The sequence below is a fragment of the Gopherus flavomarginatus genome, chromosome 3 (genome assembly GCF_025201925.1).
Source record: "Gopherus flavomarginatus isolate rGopFla2 chromosome 3, rGopFla2.mat.asm, whole genome shotgun sequence".
NCBI classification, from domain to species: domain Eukaryota; kingdom Metazoa; phylum Chordata; order Testudines; family Testudinidae; genus Gopherus; species Gopherus flavomarginatus.
Window position 1 is genome coordinate 152,420,180 of NC_066619.1, and position 22,363 is coordinate 152,442,542.

Here is a 22,363-nt window from a genome sequence, read left to right on the forward strand (position 1 = left end):
GGCGGTGTAAGGCGGGAGCCCTGGGGCGGCGGCCGGTCACAGCCAGGTGGGGCTGTGGGAGCAGGGCCGCTTTAGGAAGTGCGGGGGCCTGGCAGGGATGACTTAAAAACAAGGTGAAAAAGCCTTTCGCTTCTTAGCCAGCGGTTCCCCGGGAAAAGTTCTGATTCAAGGGCTGTGCCGCAGTCTGTACGTTTGGGACCATACGGCCGGATTTTTAAACATTCCTCCCAGATGGCGATTTGAGCACCAAAAAGCTGGACATGGGGAGAATACGGGTGTCTGTTAACCCCACCTAAATTTGTTTTTAAAAAGATGGGCCTGAACTAGAAACGAGCTCCACTTCACATGTGTGGCCCCCCCCCCCCCACTCCCTGGGGGTGTGTTAGGGTGACCAGATGGCTCAATTTTATAGGGACAGTCCTGATTTTGGGGTCTTTTTGTTATATAGGATCCTATTACCCCCCACATCCTGTGTTCTGATTTTTCACACTTGCTGTCTGGTCACCCTAGGGTGTGCACATGTGTGGGTCCCAGCTGCTCCCTGCCCCCCTCATTGAAGCTGGCATGCAGGGTTACTGCCCTGGGAACTGCAGGGCACCAGTGGACATGGGGCTGGCTGGAGGCAGGGCATGGGCTGACCTGGGGTAGGGTCTGGCTGCAGGCAGGGCCAGGGGTGAGGGGGCTGGCTGGAGACAGGGGGATGTGGGGTGGGCTGGCTGGCTTCAGGCAGGGCCGCAAGGAGGTGCGGCATGGGTTGGCAGGCTGGAGACAGAAGTGCGGGACTGGCTGACTTCAGGCAGGGGGGGTGCGGCGGGGTTGGCTGGAGATGGCACGGGGTGCAGGGCTGGTGCGAGGCTGGCTGGAGATGGGCTGGTGCGGGCAGGGCAGAAGGTGCGGGGCTGGAGACAGGGCAGGGGGTGTGGGGCTGGTGTGGGCAGGGGGTGCAGCAGGGGCTGGCTGAGGGCAGGGGGTGCAGGTACAGCCCAGCCTGTAGGGTAAGTGTCCCCTCCTCCTCCTCCCACTTAGGGGCCATTTAAAGGACCCAGGGCTCCCCTGCTTCTACTGCCCCGGCCCTTTAAATAGTTGCAGGAGCCCTGGGGAAGCGACTGGGCTCTGGGGGCTATTTAAAGGGCCCAGGGCTCCCCTGCTTCTACTGCCCCGGCCCTTTAAATAGCTGAGGGAGACTTGGGGAAGAGGTGGAGCTCCAGCTGTTATTTAAAGGGCTGGGATGGTAGAAGCAAGGGGAGCCTTGAACCTTTTAAATAGCCTCCAGAGCCCTGCAGCTCTATCCCAGGGCTCCAGCAGTGGGGATCTGATGGCAATTTAAAGGGCCTGGGGCTCCAGTCCCTGCTGGGAGCCCCAGGCCCTTTAAATTGCCCCCTGGGGAAGCCGGGCCACCCTGGTACAGTGCACCGGCGGGGCTTGGGCGCAGGGCCCTCTTAGGTGCGGGGCCCGATTCAGGGGAATTGGTTGAATTGGCCTAAAGCCTGCCCTGTGCGGGAGCTGCAGTCCCCTCAGGGCGGCAAGTGCCCTGGCCCCAGGTGTGCCCGTGGGGAGGTCGGGTTGGCGCCAATCCGCAAAGGTACTTAGGCCCCGCCCTAACTCCCATTGACAGCAGTAGGAGACCAGGGCTGCCCAGAGGATTCAGGGGCCTGGGGTCTTCAGCAGTGGGGGACTCCACTTCGGCAGTAATTCAGCAGCAGGGGGTTCTTCCGCTCCAGGAGCCACCGTCAAAGTGCCCTGAAGACCTGCAGCGGGAGCCCCCCCGCACCGAATTACCGCCGAAGACCCGACATTTTGGCTGCGGGTCCCGCTTCGGCAGTAATTCCTTCCAGGAAGGAAGGACCCCCCCTCCCCCGCTGCCAAAGACCTGGAGTGGAAGAAGCTCCGGGACCCCAGGCCCCGCGAGAGTTTTCCGGGACCCCCGAAGTGAGTGAAGGACCCTGCTCCAGGGCCCCTGAAAAACTCTCGTGGAGGCCCTGCAGAGTCTGGGGCAAATTTCCCCACTTCCCTCGCCCCCCCCCCCCCCCCCCCCCCCGGTCGGCCCTGTAGGAGACAGGCACCTCTGGGCCTCAGCTCTGCACCTCCGATGGCCTAACCACACCTCCCTACCCAGGGGTGCTGGAGAATAAATGCCGTAAGGATTGGGAGGTGTACTGCAGCAGTGGTGCCATGGGCAGCCCAGGCCCCAGATAGCTGAGCTCAGGGAGTATGTTTATGCTGCAATTAAACATCTGTGGCTGGCCCCTCTCAGCTGGTTCCGGCTACAGGCACCAACTTTCCAATGTGCCGGGGGTACTCACTGCTCAACCCCTGGTTCTGCAAAGGCCCTGCCCCAACTCCACAGCTTCGTGCCCCCTTCCTTGAGCCTGCAGTGCCCAGAGCCTCCTGCATGCCATGAAACAGCTGATTGGGAGGTGAGGGAGGGAGAGGAAGGTGCTGATTCGTAGGGCTGCCAGTGGATGGGAGGTACTGGGAGTGAGGTGGGGAAAACTGTTGGGAAGCTACTGATGTATTACTGTGACTCTTTGGCCATGTACATTGGTAAATTCGGGCTACTTCTCAGGCTCAGGTTGGTCACACCTGGTGTAGAGGTTCAGGCTCTGCAAGGGTCCCAGAGGCCAGGCTCCAGCCCAGGTGCAAACATCCACACTGCAATGTTAGAGCCTTGCAGCCCGAGTCAGACACAGGCCTGCTGCAGGTGTTTTATTGACATGTAGACATATCCTAAGTGACAGGAGGATCAGAAAGAGGTGTAAAATTACTGTTCAAAACCACCCACCTCAGACATATGCTACAAAACCTTCGATCCGCACTGGGGAAACATCCCTCCAAAGCCAGGGCATCATCTTCTGAACTACTCAGACTCTGCTGGCCTGCAGTCGTAGAAATGTATGGCTGAGAAGGGTGTTGAGATCCCAGATGTCATCTAGTCTAGTCCTCTGCATTGTTTTAATAGGATGAAATAGGCAGGCAGGATCAGAATAAAAGCAGAGAATATGTCTGTATCACAGACCTGACAGAAAAAGTGCTAGCTGGGTAGTATCCTCCAGCACACCATGGCCCTGCTGTGCTTAGTGATGTCATACATGTTGCCAGCTATTAATAAAATGCTATTTGTTAGCAAACTTGTAAGTCATAAAAGCTTATACATGCTCCTGCAGTGGTTAATAATGGTAGCAGGCTAAGGATATAAAAAAAATTAGAAGAACATTTAAAATTGTGGTCTAAAGAACAAGTTCCAGGATCTTGTACAAAAATGAGTATCCTAACAGAAGAGGCAGGGATCACCACTGCTAAAATCTTGTGAGAAATAACTTTAAAAATGATAAAACTAGGAAGGGGTTTCATTTCCTCTCATTGAAAGAAGAGGGAGCAGCATATTCTCACATTGTGATATTAATAATATGTGTATCAAAGGGGTAGCCATGTTAGTCTAAATCTGTAAAAAGCAACAAAGAGTCCTGTGGCACCTTATAGACTAACAAGTGTACTGGAGCATAAGCTTTCGTGGGTGAGTACCAGGACTCTTTGTTGCTAATAATATATGTTTATGTACAATGCACAGATACACAAGGATGTCTAATAACCACTTATATACTGAGACTGTGTTTACGTAGGTCCTTAGAAATTACACTTGTCTGCATCTTAGTACATAGTGCCTCACTCACTGATGATTTAAATGTATCTTCATTATATACAAACCTGGTATTTTTATTTCTGCATTTCTTATTGTTCTAAGTTAACAATGTCTACACTATGAAATTAAATTGATTTTATAGAAGTCGATTTTTAGAAATCGATTTTATACAGTCAATTGTGTATGTCCCCACTAAGTGCATTAAGTCGGTAGAATGTGTCCTCACTACTGTGGCTAGCATCAACTTACAGAGCAGTGCACAGTGGGTAGCTATCTCACAGTTCCTGCAGTCTCCGCCTCCCATTGGAATTCTGCGTTAAGCTCCCAATGCCTGATAGGGCAAAAACATTGTCGCAGATGGTTTTGTGTACATGTCGTCAGTCGCCCCTCCCTCCGTGAAAGCAACGACTCAGTCGTTTTGTGCCTTTTTTCTTGGGTTACCCATGCAGATGCCATACCACGGCAAGCATGGAGCCCATTCAGCTCACCGTCACACACTTTAAAAACTTGCTGGTGCTGTTTGCTGACTAGGTCAGACCTCAGCACAACCAACTTTCCCATTGTTATTGCAGCTTGCTGTGTGCTCCATAATATTTGTGAGAGTAAGAGGGAGATGTTTATGGCGGGGTGAGATGCCTGGCGTCCAATTTTGAGCAGCTAGACACCAAGGCGATTAGAAGAGCACAGCAAGGTGCATTGCACATCAGAGAGGTTTTGAAAATCAGTTTCATGACTGGCCAGGCTACGGTCTGACCGTTGTGTGTGTTTCTCCTTGATGCAAACCCGCCCCCTTTGTTGATTTTAATTCCCTGTAAGCCAACCACCCTCCCCCTTTCGAAATAAAGTAACTATTGTTTTGAAACCATGCATTCTTTCTTTAATAATTAAAAAAAAATGAGATAACGGACAAGGTAGCCTGGGTGAGGTGGGGGAGGAAGGAAGGACACGGCCACATTGCTTATTCTAGCCATGCTAAAAATCAAACTGTTTAAATGACAGCCTTCTGTTCCTTGGGCTGTCCTCTGGAGTGGAGTGGCCTGGTGCCCGAAGCCTCCCCGTGTATTCTTGGGCAGCTGGGTGACGAGGCTATGCAACATGGGGAGGAGGGCAGGCAGTTATACAGTGGATGCAGCGGGGGTCTGTGCTCTTGCTGGCTTTCCTCAGCATCATGTCCTGCCTCCGCTCTTCGCACTCACTTAATTCTTTCCTGGCCTCTGCAACTGAATGCTTCCATGCATTAAGCTGTGCCCTATGAGTGCGGGAGGACTTCATGAGCTCGGAAAACGTGTCATAGCGAGTGCGTTTTTGTGTGTGTGCCTTTTTTAACATCAGGGACAGAGATGATGGGGGAGCATAGAAACATTCTATGCTCTATGATTCTGGGAGGACTGCATGGTAACCTGTGCTGCTGAGTTCGCCATGCTGACCAAACAGGAAATTAAATTAAAAAGTTCCTAGAGCTTTTCCTGTGTACCTGGCTAGTGCATCGGAGTTCAAAGTGCTGTCCGGAGAAGTTACATTGGAGCACTCCGGAATAGCTCCCGGAGGCCAGTACCATCGATTTGCATCCGCACTATCCCAAATTCAACCCAGGAAGGTCGATTTTAGCGCTAATCCCCTTGTCGGGGAGGAGTACAGAAGTCGATTTTAAGAGCCCTTTAAGTCGACAGAATGGGGTTAGTTCTGTGGACACATTCATTTTAAAATCAACCTAACATGGCTAAATTCGACCTAACCCCGTAGTGTAGACCAGGCTTAAGACAATCCCACACTGAGGATCTGTAGACCTAACCCTAAGAGAGAACAGGACAATTTGTGGTTGCTTACCTGAAAAATGTTCCCTTTGAAGGAATAGGTCCATAGATCTGGCCCTACCTGGAAAAGGGAGATCTGTAACTTGTGGTTAACGTTCTCTGCAATAGTTATTTTTTTCTTAATGTTCATAATATTTTCTCATTGAATATCAGTATTGCAAGCTGCTGATGCAGCATAAGAGATTTGTGTTTTTTTCTGGAGTTTGGAAGAGCCAGCTTTGGAAGTATCTCCAAACTCAGGGGTTCTCCAGAAGATGGGGACTAGTCCCTCATCAGCTGTCCAATCAGCTTTGATTCTGCCCCCTTCAGCTACGGACACTAAGGATCTGTGAACCTAGCCTTTAGAGAAAGGAAATTTTTCAGGTAAACAACCACAAAGTTTCCGCTTCTTTCATTCTTCTAGACTTAGTTCAGTGGAGTCAAACTCCTGCTCTGTTTGATGTATTTATGTGACCTGCATTCACAGATTCTGGAGAATTTAAACTTTTATTTAAGACAAAATGTTTCTAACCCTCTTCGTTACAAAGTTAACCTTCCAAGCTTGAAACAAATATAAATCATTATAACAATGGCTCTGGGAGGAATGAACTCCTCCATATCCCATTCATCTCATGGAGATGCTGACCCTAAAGCTTAATGATGACACTTTATTAACTATTTCAGTGAATATTAACTATTTCATTGCTGATCATTTTAGCAGATAGAATGGGAAAGGGAGTGAGAGAAACACATGGGGGAAACTTGGAGTTGTTGAAGGGAGAAAAATTCAGAGAAGAGAAAGTAGGAGAGAGAGACAGACAGGAAAAGCGGAGAGAAAGAAAGCAGGATGGGGAAAGAAGAGAACCAATGGGCAGAAAAAGGCAGTGGTCCTAAAGATGAGCATTAGAAATAGTTGAAATTTTTCAAAGGAAAAGTTTTTTCATCCAAAATCCTTTTTTATAAAATGAAAATGGTGTGAAATCCCTTTATTTTAATTGTCAACATTTTCATGCTTTTCTATACATTTTTTCAAGTGTTATCAAAGTGATTACAAAAAGATTTCATTCACTAAAAACTTTTTTGTAAATTGGCCACAAAAAAAAAAAGGTAACCATTCCATTCATGGTTTCTATAACATTTTCAATCCATTTTTAAATTAAAAAATGAAAATGTGTAAGAAAATAAAAATGGTTAATTTCAAACCTTGTAAAATGGAAACAACTGGCATTTTTCATGACACCTCCCCCGCCCCCCGTTTTCAAACTACTCTAGTCAGCATATTTTCCCACTAAGTGTTGCTCAATGCAACTATAAGGTACATAGAGCGTATCAATTAACTTTTGTGCAAGCTTTTCTTTAACATCAGTAGGCGTTCTGCTGTGAATGTCCCACCTCAGAGGCCATGAATGAAAATGGAATTATGCCCTTCCCACAGTATGAGCTTGAAACTCTTTTACTTGATTATTGTCTCCCCTGCTCCCTCCTGGCTTTGCTACAGACTTCCTGTGTGACCTTAGGCAAGTAATTTAATCTATCCTATCCCTCACTTTCCCATCTGTAAAATGGGAATAATACTTTCCTCCCCCCCCCCCCCGAGAGTTTGTGAAGATAAAATCCATTAATGATTGTGAGGCACTGAGATAGTATGGTGCCAAGACCATATAAATACATATAGACCAGGGGTCAGCAATCTTTCAGAAGTGCTGTGCCGAGTCTTCATTTATTCACTCTAATTTAAGGTTTTGCGTGCCATTTTAACATTTTAACATTTTTAGAAGGTCTCTTTTTATAAGTATATAATATATAACTAAACTTTTGTTGTATGTAAAGTAAATAAGGTTTTTAAAATGTCTAAGAAGCTTCATTTAAAATTAAATTCAAATGCAGAGTCGTCCCCCCCCCCCCGCAACTGGTTGCCAGGACCCAGGCAGTGTGAGTGCCACTGAAAATCAGCTCATGTGTCGCCTTTGGCACGCATTCCATAGGTTACCTACCCCTGAGATAGATTATTACAGGCTGCATCCATGAACGCACCAATGTTGTCTGCTCCTACAGACATCTCTGAGATACTGTGTGAACTTGAAATAAAGGCTGATCTCTAAGTGATACAGAAAAGAGATTAATTTAATGTAGACTACTACTATTGTAAATTGGGAAAATACTTTGCCAAGCACCAAGAAAATGGAGGTGTTTATGGTGAATGCTTGTCATTTATGGCTTCTCCAGGTCTGTGACCCTGGATTCTTAGATGTTGCCTGTAGTAATTTTGCAAAGAATAGTGGGGTGTACTGTACAACTGTCCCAGTAGCAGATTTCCGTTAGTGGTCAGCAGAGCCACACAGCTATTATCTTCCTACTATGCTGGGTCCCATAACCTGGTCTATTATAGACCTGAAATATTTCATTATTCAAAAGGTTTTACCCTGTGTAAGACAGGAGCATGCATGTGAGTCAATCTACATCTCATTAATTCAAAACACATGGGAAAAAACTAATAAGTATGAATTCTTTGGATTAATATCTCAGAGATATTTATGTTAAAACATTTAAATGGCAAGGCATTAAAATGGCTGGTTAAACAAGATATCTGCTGTCTCTCATGCCTGCAACACAACAGATAAGTGGTTCATCAACAGAGCTGCACTTTACTCATCTAGAGGAGAAAATACACGCTATCCTTCTAAAAGAACAAATTCTCCATGTTAAAAGATGGTTTGTATGCCAAAATATAAGTGAAAATAGTTTGTGATTACTTATTCATTTTCCAGCTTATTATTGCTTTAAGTAGTCACATAATTCACACAAATAAATGAAAAAAACAATGCATATTACTCAAAAAATCTCCAGGTTTTTGGACCTTCAGTCTTGAGATTTATGTCAAAGCAAGATCTAAAGGTTCCCATTCTGCACAGTCATGTGATCTCCTCATTTACCTGTATGCAAGATTGTATATCACAGCGACTCCCCCACCCCTCGCACTCCCATAAAATCAACGTCTATTATGGGACAATTACAGAAATCAAAGTACCTGTCAGGTCTGTTTAGAAAACAATGCATGGTATAAAACTAAGCACTAGATGGCGGCAACTAAATGAGTTTAGGGGCTATGTTAGTTAAATGTTACTGATCCTCACTGTTGTATTTCCAGTTCTAGTGCAACTTCTGTGTGAACAGCAGTACAGTACTTTGGGGGAAGAAACACGGGAAATGCACAAACTAGTCTTTAAAAATGTCACACCTACTACAGTAACAGTGGATTTAGCTACATCATAATGTAAAATAGAGAAAATTAATCACAAGAAATAAGATCCTCAAATCTTTCTGCTAATGTTAGCATTATAATCTCTATAATGATCTTTCTGATAGATAATGGCAGTTATCTATCAGATAAACGCTTCTCGGCCTTATGGCTGAGGGGTGAAAACATTATCTAATGCGAGAACAATTGGAGGCCACACAGCATGCACATAGCTGATGACATCTGAAGTGGCAAATACACATAAATTCCTCTGCAAGAACTACATTCATGAGAGAGCGGCTGTCTTCAGTGGGAGCGTGGGGAACTCAGTATCAGGCCACTTATTTAGGAATGTAAATAAAGATATAAGTGGCAAACCTTAGGCATGCCTTCTCAAAAATCTTTGTAACCATGTAACCACTAGGTGTCAGAGTTTACACCAATGGGAATTCATATGGGAAGTAGTTTAATTCTCACATTATTCCTACAGGCAATCTGTCTTGTAAAAAAAAGTATGATTTTTCCTAGAATAAGAAATGAAAGAATTCTTTACTAAAGGATAAACTGGAGTCATCTGCACATGTTAGCGATTAGCAGACAATAAAATATCTTCTACCTCAACTACTTACTGATGCCTTTCTTTACTCACAGAACTACCAATGCTAAAAGGTCATTTGCTGCCCTCGAAGAGCCAGTGTTTCTGGGAATGATGGTCTAGCGATTACTAAATCAGCATTGTTTGGCACAGAAATGTCGTTCTGGGGAATGGAACATTGGAAGCAATGACATGAATGAAGTAGATTGAGCCCTGTGGCTGACAGCATGCTCCGCCTGTGTTGTATTATCATCTATGTGTTCACCCAGGAAATAGATGAGCTGTTTTCCCATTTAGTTTTATGTCTATTTGAAGCTATTACTGTAGCATTGTTGATACGTGAAGTGAAACACTTGATCAGCACACTTTTTTAATAAAAAGATATTAATGACACACAGCCTTGACGTATACAGTTAAGGGGGTTTTAACATGTATAAGCCATTAATAATACCCTATCTAAAACACTTGGTTTAAACTGTGCTTGCATGCTGTCTTTCAGGTAGTATCTAGTGTGCTTTCTTTTAAATTGATATAATTGATAATCTTGCATAACAGTAGCAAATAGACTGATGTGTGGAAGTATACAGAAATGGGGCATTATGTACAGTCGGCAAGGAAGGAGAGGGGGAAACCAGAGCACTCTCCAAAAGTTCAGAAAAATTAAGAATTGGCAATCTTGAACATTTTCCTTGTAGAATCATAAACACTAGAGGTGTTAGACATTCAGTCATCTAGTTTATCCGACTGCCTGTGCAGAATGGTCCCTACAAGATATTTCCTTGAGCTTTCTCTCATTTTTAAAACTCTCAACGAGTGGGGTTTCTACCATTTTCATTGCCAGCCTAATAGGTTGCACTGCCGTAAAGTTTTTCCTGGTATTCATTCGAATTTTTTCTTTTTAATTTCATATTATTACTCCCTTTGTACCACCATAAATGTTACCTCTCCACCTTAGTTTTCACATACTTACAATATTTATGGGTGTCTCGTCTCCTTCCCCACTCTTAGCCATTGTTTAACCAAGATATTGTTGATCTTTTTTACCAAGATGTTGTATCCATTTTTAATCTTATAAATTAAAATAAAAAATGTTCCCTTGTCACCTAAAGTGATCCTGCCTAGTAAATTAAAGCTTCTCCTTCTCCTACCATGTTTCTTAACACAGCAGTCTCTTTAGAATATTTTATTTCCTATTATTTTATGTGAAATATAAAATGTGTTGCCCATCGTTTGGGGACCACATAGGCCCTTAGCTCAGAATGAGTTGACTTGAACATTGCTTAGAGAAAAAAAATTGAGAGTCTCTAACGATAACATATTTATACAAAAAGAACAGGAGTACTTGTGGCACCTTAGAGACGAACAAATTTATTTCAGCATAAGCTTTCGTGGGCTACAGCTCACTTCTTCAGATGCATAGACTGGAACACACAGATAGGAGATATTTATACATACAGAGAACATGAAAAGGTGAAAGTATGCATACCAACTGGAAGAGTCCAATCAATTGAGATGAGTTATCGTCAGCAGGAGAAGAAAACAATTTGAAGTGATAATCGAGATGACCCATAGAAGGCATAAGGAGAACTTAACATAGGGAAATAGAATCAATTAGTGTAATGACCCAACCATTCCCAGTCTCTGTTTAATCCCAGGTTAATTGTATCAAATTTGCATATTAATTTGAGTTCAGCAGTCGCTCTTTGGAGTCAGTTTTTGAAGTTTTTTTGATGCAAAATTACCACCTTCAAGTCTGTCACTGAGTGGTTAGAGAGGCTGAAGTGTTCTCCCTTTGGTTTTTGAATGTTATGATTCCTGATGTCAGATTTGTGTCCATTTATTCTTTTGCATAGAGACTGTCCGGCTTGGCCAGTGTACATGGCAGAGGGGCATTGCTGGCACATGATAGCATATATCACGTTGGTAGATGTGCAGGTGAACGAGCCCCTGATGGCATGGCTGATGTGGTTAGGTCCTATGTTGGTGTCACTTGAATAGATATGTGGTCAGAGCTGGCATCAGGCTTTGTTGCAAGGATAGGTTCCTAGGTTAGTGTTTATGTTGTAGGGTGTGTATATTTATACAGTTTTCTTAACAAAAGAACCACTGGATGCTTAACAATAAACACTTAAAAGCAGCAGCAAACATATATTCCTTCAACTTGATTTTAAGTGGCATCACGGTTTGGGTATTCTGAATGGTAACAGGATCTGAGTACCATAATCTTTGGGCACAATGACAAAGCTGTGATTTCCATTGTCATGAGGTTATTACCAGAACAAACCAAGTAACATACCAGTTCAGTTAATAATGAACTGTTAGAAATGTATAATAGGAGAATATGGTTCAAATATACTCTGTAGGAAGACAGGTATAGCTGGAACAACATAAGTGTAAAAGGTTTAGCATCTGAGTGGAGATGGAGGTATTCAAAAGTTTGAGAAAGACCCTGGGCATACATAGTCTCTGTTACCAAGGATAGCCACAGAAACCCCAAGTAGAACTGAAGATAGTTTCAAATTGAAGAGAGGTGTATCCCTAAATCTCAGTGTGAAGTTCGGGGTTCAGGAACAAAGCTTGTGGAGTGATAAAATAAGAAATCTATGTCTCTGATATTGGCCAAACATAATTTGATGTGCTGGTTTGGTTGACTGGGTTCTTTTTAAAGATTAGCTTGGCTGGGATCAGAGAGCTATAGACACAGAAGTGACATTGGAGCCATGACTGAGCCCAAGCACTTGGCCTGCTACCCCTTCCTACTTCTCCACGTGGGCACCAATGATACTGCCAAGAATGACCTTGAGCAGGTCACTGTAGATTATGTGGCTCTGGGAAGAAGGATAAAGGAGTTTGGGGTGCAAGTTTTGTTCTCGTCCCTCTTCCCTGTTGAAGGAAAAGGCCCAGATAGGAACCATCAAATTGTGGAAGTAAATGCGTGGTTACGCAGATGGCGTTGGAGAGAGGGCTTTGGATTTTTTGACCATGGGATGTTGTTCCAGGAAGAAGGATTGCTAGGAAGTGATGGGATCCACCTAATGAAGAGAGGGAAGAGCATCTTCGCAGGCAGGCTTGCTAACATAGTGAGGAGGTTTTAAACTTGGTTTGCTGAGGGATGGGGACCTAAGCCCTGAGATAAGTGAAGAAGTGGGATACCGGGAGGAAACACAAGGAGGAGGGTGCAGCAGGGGAGGCCTCCTGATTCATACTGAGAAATAAGGGCAATCAGCTAGTTATCTTAGGTGCCTGCACACAAACACAATAAGCCTGGAAAACAAGCAGAAAGAATTGGAAGTCCTGGCACAGTCAAGGAATTATGATGTGATTGGAATAACAGACTTGGTGGAGTAACTCACGTGGCTGGAGCACTCTCATGGATGGTATAAACTGTTCAGGAAGGACAGGCGGGGGAGAAAAGGTGGAGAAGTTGCATTGTCTGTAAGAGAGCAGTATGATTGCTCAGAGTTCCAGTATGAAACTGGAAAAAAGCCCGTTGAGAGTCTTTGGATTAAAGTTTAGAGACAAGAGCAAAAAGGGTGATATCATGGCGGGCATCTGCTACAGATCACCAGACCAGGAGGATGAAGTAAACAAGGCTTTCTTCAGACAACCAACAGAAGTTAACAGATTACAGGCCCTAGTTCTCATGGGGGACTTAAATCACCCTCACATCTGCTGGGAAAACCATACAGCAATGCACAGACAATCCAGCAAGTTTTTGGGGAGTGTTGGGGACAACTTCCTGGTGTAAGTGCTGGGGGAACCAACTAGGGGCCGTGCTCCTCTTGACCTGCTGCTCACAAACAGAAGTGGGTGACAACCTGGGCAGCAGTGATCAAGAGATGGTCGAGTTCAGGATCCTGACAAAAGGAAGAAAGGAGAGCAGCAGAATATGGACCCTGCACTTCAGAAAAGCAGACTTTGACTCCCTCAGGGAACTGATGGGCAGGATCCCTTAGGAGGCTAATATGAGTGGGAAAGGAGTCCAGGAGACCTGGATGTACTTTATAGAAGCCTTATCAAGGGTGCAGAAACAAACCATTGTCACGTGCAGAAAGAATAGAAATATGGCAGGCAACCAGCTTGGCTTACCAGAAAAATCTTCGATGAGCTTAAACACAAAAAGGATGCTTATAAGAAGTGGAAACTTGGACAGATGACTAGGGAGAAGTATAAAAATATTGCTCAAGCATGCAAGGGTGTAGTCAGGAAGGCCAAAGCACAATTGGAGTTGCAGCTAGCAAGGGATGTGAAGGGTAACAAGAAGGGTTTCTTGTATGGTAGCAACAAGAAGGTGGTCAAGGAAAGTGTGGGCCCTTTACTGAATGGGGGAGGCAACTTAGTGACAGATGATGTGGAAAAAACTGAAGTATTCAATGCTATTTTTGCCTTGGTCTTCACAGACAAGGTCAGCTCCTAGAATGCTGCACTGGGCAGCAGAGTATGGGGAGGAAGTGAGCAGCCCTCAGTGGTGAAAAACAGGCTATCGGGGGAGGTCCCAGACAACTGGAAAAAGGAAAATGTAGTGCCCATCTTTAAAAAAGGGAAGGAGGAGAATCCGGGGAACTACAGACAACCTACAGCCTCACCTAAGTCCGCGGAAAAATCTTGGAGCAGGTCCTGAAGGAATCCATTTTGAAGGACTTGAAGGAGAAGGTGGTGATCAGGAACAGTCAACTTGGATTCACCAAGGGCAAGTCATGCCTGACCAACCGAATTGCTTTCTATGATGAGATAATTGGCTCTGTAGATACGGGGGAAGTGGTGGACATGATATACCTTGACTTTAGCAAAGCTTTTGATACGGTCTCCCAAAATATTTTTGCCAGCAAGTTAAAAAAATATGGATTAGATGAATAGACTGTAAGGTGGATAGAAAGCTGGCTAGATCGTCAGCTCAATGGGTGAAGATCAATGGCTCAGTGTCTAGTTGGCAGCTGGTATCAAGCGGAGTGCCCCAGTGGTCAGTCCTAGGGCCGGCTTTGTTCAACATCTTCATTAGTGATCTGGATGATGGGATTAATTGCACCCTCAGCAAGTTTGCGGGTGACACTAAGCTGCAGGGAAAGAAGATACACTGGAGGGTAAGGATAGGGTCCAGAGTGACCTAGACAAACTGGAGGATTGGGCCAAAAGAATTCTGAGGAGGTTCAGATACGACAAGTGCAGAGTCCTGCACATAGGACGGAAGAATCCCATGCACTGCTACAGGCTGGGGACTGACTGGCTAAGCAGCAATTATGCAGAAAAGAACCTGGGATTACAGTGGATGAGAAGCTGGATATGAGTCAACAGTGTGCTCTTGTTGCCAAGAGCACACTGGGCATATTGGGCAGCATTAGTAGAAGAATTGCCAGCAGATAGAGGGAAGTGATTATTCCCCTCTATTCAAAATTTGGCACTGGTGAGGCCACATCTGGAGTATTACGTCAGATGTAATACTGGAAGGATGTGGACAAATTTGAGAGAGTCCAGTGGAGGGCAACAGAAATTATTAGGGGGCTGGGGCACATGATTTACAAGGAGAGGCTGAGGGAACTGGGCTTATTTAGTCTGCAGAAGAGAAGAGTGAGGGGGGATTTGATAGCAGCCTTCAACTACCTGAAGGGGGGTTGCAAAGAGGATGGAACTAAGCTGTTCTCAGTGGTGGCAGATGACAGAACAAGGAGCAATGGTCTCAAGTTGCAGTGAGGGAGGTCTAGGTTGGATTTTAGGAAAAATTATTTCACTAGGAGAGTGGTGAAGCACTGGAATGGGTTACCTAGGGAGGTGGTGGAATCTCCATCTTTAGAGGTTTTTAAGGCCCATCTTAACAAAGCCCTGGCTGGGCTCATTTAGTTGGGGTTGGTCCTGCTTTGAGAACAAAAGAACGGCTGTACCGGGTCAGACCAAAGGTCCATCTAGCCCAGTATCTTGTCTACTGACAGTGGCCAATGCCAGGTGCCCCAGAAGGAGTGAACCTAACAGGCAATAATCAAGTGATCTCTCTCCTGTCATCCATCTCCATCCTCTGACAAACAGAGGCTAGGGACATCATTCCTTACCCATCCTGGCTAATAGCCATTTATGGACTTAACCACCATGAATTTATCCACTTCCCTTTTAAACGCTGTTATAATCCTAGCCTTCACAGCCTCCTCAGGTAAGGAGTTCCACAAGTTGACTGCACTGTGTGGAGAACTTCCTTTTATTTGTTTTAAACCTGCTGCCTATTAATTTCATTTGGTGACCCCTAGTTCTTGTATTACAGGCAGTTGTACTAGATGACCTCTTGAGGTCTCTTCCAATTCTAGTCTTCTATGATTCTATGCTGTGATATTAATAAGGGTAATAAGATCTGATAGGTTTCAACCCCTAGCACCTCAGTGTAACATAGAAGCTACCTGTGCACATATTTTTGTTCACTACTACCTGTATGCACAAGTGATGTCTATTATGCCCAAAACCCATTTGTCCAAATGAATCACACTAATGCACAAAAGATGTACTCACAGAGTTGTCCATGGGAAGTAGATTGTTTTTCAAGTATTAAGGCCTGGATTTTTAAAAGTATTTAGGCACCTAAACATACAGATAAGTACCTAGTGGGATTTTCCAAAGCATCTAACCAGACTAAGCACTGATTTCAATAGGTGTTAGACAACTAGGTATTTTTGTAATCTCACTGGGTGCCTTACCTCCATCTTTAGGTACTTAAATGTCTTTGAAAATATGGCCCTAAATCCACAGTATTTTGGTTGACTCTGGGTTAGTCAAATTTACAATAGTCAAATAGGTTCAAATATTTCCCCCCAAACTTTTTGCTCCTCTGAATACATTTACTTTTGTTGTGCAGAACCATAGAAAATTGAGCACTAGGTGCTTTTGCTCTTTAGTATTAGTAGAGAGATAAGACATTATGCACTTACAGCTGCCTAATGACTTCAGTTAAGACACAATGCAGTCTCCACATGGTTGACTTTTTAATTTTATTTTGTCATAATTTTTCTGCATTTAACAAATGCAAATATTTATATAATTATTCTAAGTACTTGGTTAAATTATAGGGTAAAAATTATGCAAGACTTTCATCAGGACTCACAAGTTACATGTGTGCATTATAGTAGAGTTTATTCTCTCAATTCTAAATTCCAGAGAGAAGGTGTACTGGAAGTTGTTTTCTTGTTAGCAGATGTCAATGAAACCACATTCTACTTTACTGATACATAAATGCAATCAGCATTACTAATAACATAAAAGGAAGGTGTCATTACAAATGTAAGACAAAGAAACAAACCCTTGAAGTCAAACGCGCATCATATTCCCTAACCAGCTCATGTTCTAACAAGACCTTTTTTCGTTACATCCAATTAGTTTGTTTCCTGCAAAGCAGTCAGTAGATTTCCACTAGAACTGATTTAGTGTGATAAATCTAAGCATGGAATGCTGTAACATTTGCCAAAACATTAATTCCAAAGTAATTACTTTGAATGAAGAACTCAGCATGCTCTCACAAAGAAAGTTATCTCCAACTCATTTATGAAGAGGTCAGCTCTAATACATTCCATATTAAGAACAATTTCAAGGCCAGGTTTCCAGACAGCTTCCATGGGTGCTAATTGTCATCTTAACCTTTGGGCACTAGGCTTTTTTACATGAAAAAATATGTTCATTTTCCCAAGAATATCTGAAAATACTATACATTTTTTCAGTGCAGTTCACATTTTATATGCAACCATCTTGTTCCCATGCTTAGGTGTCTGCACGATCTAATAACCATAAAGTGCCCATCTTATCATATAGACATTGTTACAGTGCATGAACAAGAATCTCCAGGACTTCTGTCCAATGCAGGATCAAAATCCTCCACTTTTCCTAGCCATCATGGATTGTTTCTCATACAAAGGCTGCTGGGCTTTTCCTTCGTTCTGTTACTTAAAGATTGACAAGGTAGATGAGGTAATACTTTTAACTGGATCAATTTTGCTCCTGAAAAGGACAAGCTTTTGAGCTTCACAGAGTTTTTCTTTAGATCTGGAAAAGGTAACCAGAGTGTCACAGCTAAATACAAGATGGGATAGGTTGTTAAGCATAAGCATAAAACATTGCAAAAAACACTTAAAATTATTGTAATGAGCATAAAACCAGTGTCTCTGTTCAGACCATGACTTTTAGAGTCTAGTAGAATCATAAATCAATTTCCCAGGCCCATCTTTTGAAGGTGTTGTGCAGGTTTCCTTTGAGGACTAAGCCTGAGAGGTAATATGGTGTGATCGGTTTGTGAAAAGTGTTCCCCCATGAACAAAAGTGTTACCGACTTATGTTAAACAATCTGTCCTACTTTGTATTTAGCTGTGACTACTCTGGTTATCTTTTCCAGACCTAAAGGAGATCACAGTGAAACTCAAAAGCTTGTCTCTTCCACCAACAGAAATCGGTCAAATAAAAAGATATTACCATACCCACTTTATCTCTCTAGTATCTTGGGCCCATCATGGCCACACCACCACAAACGTTCAGGAAGAGATGTTTTGTAGTGTGCTATTTATGCTCATATTAAATTTCAGTGTTTGGGACCCTACACCAAGACCACCCTGCCAATAGTCTGAACCTGGGCTCCACCAACTACAGTGTGCCAACAATCAAAACTTCCATGGAGCAACATGGAAGGACAAAGGGTTCCTGAGAAAGCAGGCCTAGTTCATTAAAATGGGTTACTGAGATTGATTTAATAATAAATATGAAGCTAATGCTGGTTGCAGAGCACTAGTATTAGATGCTCCCCATGGGCTGTCATGCTCCCATGTGAAAGTGATTGTAAGCTACTGAGGCCTGGGCAGCGTATCTAGTGGGTGAAGCAGACCCTTGTCTGAAGGCTGTGGTGGCAGGTTCATGACAAACTAAGATCCAGGGATCAGACACTGGTCCAAAGGTGTAGCCGGAGTCAGAGTCAAGGGGCTAAGCTGAAGGTCAGAACCAGAGTCAGAGGCCAAAGCCTAAGCTGACAAGTAAGCCAGAGTCGTGGTTAGAGATGAAGCCAGAGGATGAGAGCTGGGAGTCAGAAGTCAAAGTCTGAGCCAACGGGAAAGCTGGAATCATAGGCACATAGCTGAGGAGTCAGAAACCCGAACAGACAGGATGGCTGGAGCTGGGGAAGGGCTTGGACCAAGGACTGGAGCAGAAAGCAGAAGTGAGAGGTAGGTAAGCACAGCTGCAGGCATAGTATGTATCGAGCAGCCAATGTGCTGCTGCAAGACTCGAGTGGCAGACGGTTGGCTCCCCTGCCCAATCAGGAAGTGCAACTGTCTGGAGGGAGCTCATTGGGCCCAGCTGAACTTGCTGGGTTGCCTAGCAACCAGTTGCGAGCCACCTGTGCCCCTGAGAGTCATGGACTAGTTTACTTATGGGGGGAATCTGTGCAAAAAAACTAAAAATTCAGCACTCAATATTTTAAAATTCTGCAAATTTCTGCATAATTTATTTGTCAAAATAACACTATCATCACACCAGTTTCAATTATTTTTGGTCATTTATTTCAAAATAAATGTCAGCAGTATGTATGTAACTATACAGACAACAAAAAAGATTCAAGAAATGTTTTTTTGACAAATAGGTTCCTTACTAGGCATATTAATAGAGAACTCTGAGTAATAATTCATTTAAACTACAGTCAGAACCATATTTTCCAAACCCCTCAGAAGTGGTGCAAAGGCTTGGGGGGAAGTCAGGGATAAATCAGCTGAGGGAGAGGGAAGTAAATTGCTGGAAAGAAACCTGGGTGTGAACTTGGAGGGTTGTTGCATATGGGTTGGAAAAGTATGGAAGGGGACTTGGGGTGGAGCGATGGGGAGGGATTGTTAGGGAGCTTCCCCCATGCAGACCCTGGCTGACCCCTAGCCTCTCCCATTCAGTCAGGCACATCTGCCCCCTGTCCCCATGTGTTCCTGCACCCCCATGTGTACATGCACCCCCTGTCCACATGTGTCCCACCACTCCCACTCAGATACTCACTTCTCCCATCCCCATGTGGCCATGCACCCCTCCCACATCCCCCTGTGGCTCTGTTCCCCTTCCCCCATCCTCATGTGTCTCTGTGCCCCCACTCAGCCACCTTATATAAGTCTGCACTCCCTCCCCCATCACCACGTGCCCCTGCACCTCCTTCCCCCCTGCGGCCTCAGGCTCCACTCCCATTCAGCCCCTGCCCCTAGCGGACAGGAGCTCCTGCTGTTCTTATAGCAGCACCCTCTGGTGGGCAAAAGGTGGCACTATAGCAACATTGTGGCAGAAGCTTTTTTCTGCGCAAAAAATTAAAAATATGCACAGCTCATTAATTATGCAGACAGGCAGTAACACAGAATCCTCCCAAGAATATGAGTTGCAGTTTCTGTATGGCCTTCCTCTTCAGCTCCAGGCAGACAGAGTTGAAATACTCCAACGTGGAGATGGCAAATTCACAGATCACCGGGGCCGTCTTCAAGAGGACAAAATTTCTTTACTAATAGAAAATGGCAGAAGATTTCCGCCTCCCCCCCACACACACAATTTTGGGTGTTCAGGAGCAACAATGAATCCAAGTGGACCACAAAGCTGCATGCCACTTTGACAACTGGTGGCAAGAATTCTCAACTGAAGATGTGATTGAAATAGTTGCCAATTCTTCAAAGTGTTCTTTTCTCCCTATCACAATCCCCTTAGTCCTTCTTCAGAATCATGTTGCTGCTCAGAAGAACTTTCACAGCAAGCAGGGAAGAGATTGGAGGGGTAAAGATGTTCAGCTTAATTTAGCTCCAGAAAGAAAAACCCTTGAGAAAGTGCAGGTTAGCCCTGTGAGAGCTGTCCCCTGCAATTTTAATTCTTGTTGAGAGAGTTTTCAGAGTAGAGCAGGGGAACCAAAAAATAATGGTGGTTGAATGCTCATTAGAAGAGAGATTCATGGTGGCTTGACACGTAAGTACCTTGCCAGATACAATCTGCTATGATGAGCTGGAGAGTTTCAGAAAATATTACTGATTTGGGTATATGAAACACAGCTGATTTTGAATACTGTCTGTTTTGGAAAAAATAAGGATTTTCAGAAGAATTCTTTTTGAAAGTTATATTTTCAAATATGAAACAAAGAACAAACAGATTATTTATCTGACTTGGGGCAGGGATAGCAGAAAGGAAGTGTGATAACTTAGATGGCAGTGACCAGAGTTTTCTTGGCCAGCCAAGCTACACTGGGTAAAACGAAACATCAGGTGATTGTAGATTCAGATTACAACAAACATTGAAAGTAGCTCTTTTTATGTCTGTATTTGAAATATGCGCATCATCATTTGCATTTGGTTGTCAGAAAGATTTATTTTTTATCTTGTCAGTATCAGCATGATTCCCTTTCTAAACTGAGAGTTTACTACCCTAACGTGAACTTATAGAGATAACAATTCAATTAATGTTTAGGGAAAACAGACAATTCACTAGTTTATAAGAACACAATACTTGATATAATGGTGTTGTATAATACTGCTATTCTCTGCTAATTAGATAAATTTACATTTTGTTAGGTAAATAAGGAAATTAGCATTTTTTTCAAAAAGCCATTGATCCTACACTTATCAAATACAGAACAATCTGTTCAGGACAGGCAGGAAGTGAAAAATGCAAAAAATCAATAAGTCACAGGCAAATTTACAGCTGGTGAGAAGGAACTTTGAAAATGCCTAACAGATTAAATTAGTCGGGATCACCTATGCTGGGGTGCATGGGAGCTGGCAGGAAGGGGAATGTGAAGGAAGCTGCTGAAAGGGTCAGGCCTCCCTCGCTAATAAATATAATTAATGTCTCTCACTACTGTGTGAAATGCAAGGCCAGAAAGCATAAGGCCAGATTCCTTCCTAGTATAGCTCCATTGAAAACAGCAGATGAATTTCACCCACAGTAACTATGTTCTACAGAGAAAACCTGCATTTTTTCCTTTGTGCTTATTGAGCACAACTGTTTGTAAATGAAGGGAATAAGAAACAGTCTGATATGCCTCCTTATTTAACCCATCCTGAGACTTTGTCAGGGCCTTCTTGATAACACTTTAAACTTTTTCTTCATTTAAAGTGGTGACAAACAATTAGCATGCAATGATAATTCAATTTTTAAAATGATTCAAATATTTTTGACAGATTTTCATAAGCATCAGGTATGCCTCTGTTTTTTCTCTTCCATTGAGTTTCAAGAAATTCAACTTTTTTTCTGCAAATAAATATTCACTCAGATAATAACAAAAACAAACATACTCAGCATTATTGGGATCCATCCTCAAAACATCCCTGGTAGAACTAGTAATTTATAATTTGTCGTTTATAGACAATTCTTCAGCTTCCAATGTTGGCAACTGAATCCAGTGTTCTTTTCAGTTATTCTTCCATATCTTTGCATGTTATAAACAGCCCTTTTATAAACAGGGGTATTTATTATTAATCATATTTATTACCATAGTGCCTGGGGACCAACCAAGAATGGCCCCTCTTGTATTAGTAACTCTACAAACCACAACTCTGACCAGAAATCCACTTTCCAGTGACACCAAATTTAGGCCAACAAAAATAGCCATAAGTGTTAAGTGACCTGCAACAAATGATTTCTGGTCAAAAGCCCCATGATCCCTGCATATGACCTAGCCTAATATCTTCAGATGACTCAAATGTGTATGTTTGCTATATATTACAAATGTACGTCATATATTTTTGCGTAAGACTTTCCCCATATATTATACACATATGAACCTTGAAAAATGAAACTAAAACTTTTGGAAACTTTTTTGGAAGCATTTAGCAGTTAGAGACAGTTACTAAATAAATGGGATAATTTGTTTATATTTCATTTCTATTGCCATTGGCTGTTTTTGTTCTTGGGTCATGAATGCCTTTTCCAGCAACAACAATATATAAATGCTGAAAAAGAGGTGAAAATCCAGACTTGCACAATAATATACTTCCTGACCCCAAACTAATCTGTTAAACTGCAATAATGAACATCTGGCCAAGACAAAGAGGGGGGAGGGGGAAGAAATATGTCTAAGAACTAAGAATATGTCTAAGAATGATCATTGAGCAAAACTTTTAAAGTATAATAGAAATAATTGG

At 43.3% G+C, this 22,363-nt stretch overlaps 1 long non-coding RNA gene across 1 annotated transcript; it reads left to right on the forward strand.

Moving 5' to 3' along the window:
- The first annotated feature begins 26 nt into the window (after positions 1 to 26).
- On the forward strand, positions 27 to 9,635 carry LOC127047142 (uncharacterized). The gene is made up of 2 exons (XR_007773314.1): positions 27 to 113; positions 9,323 to 9,635. It is a non-coding gene; the product is annotated as an uncharacterized LOC127047142 (long non-coding RNA).
- The last annotated feature ends 12,728 nt before the right edge of the window (positions 9,636 to 22,363 follow it).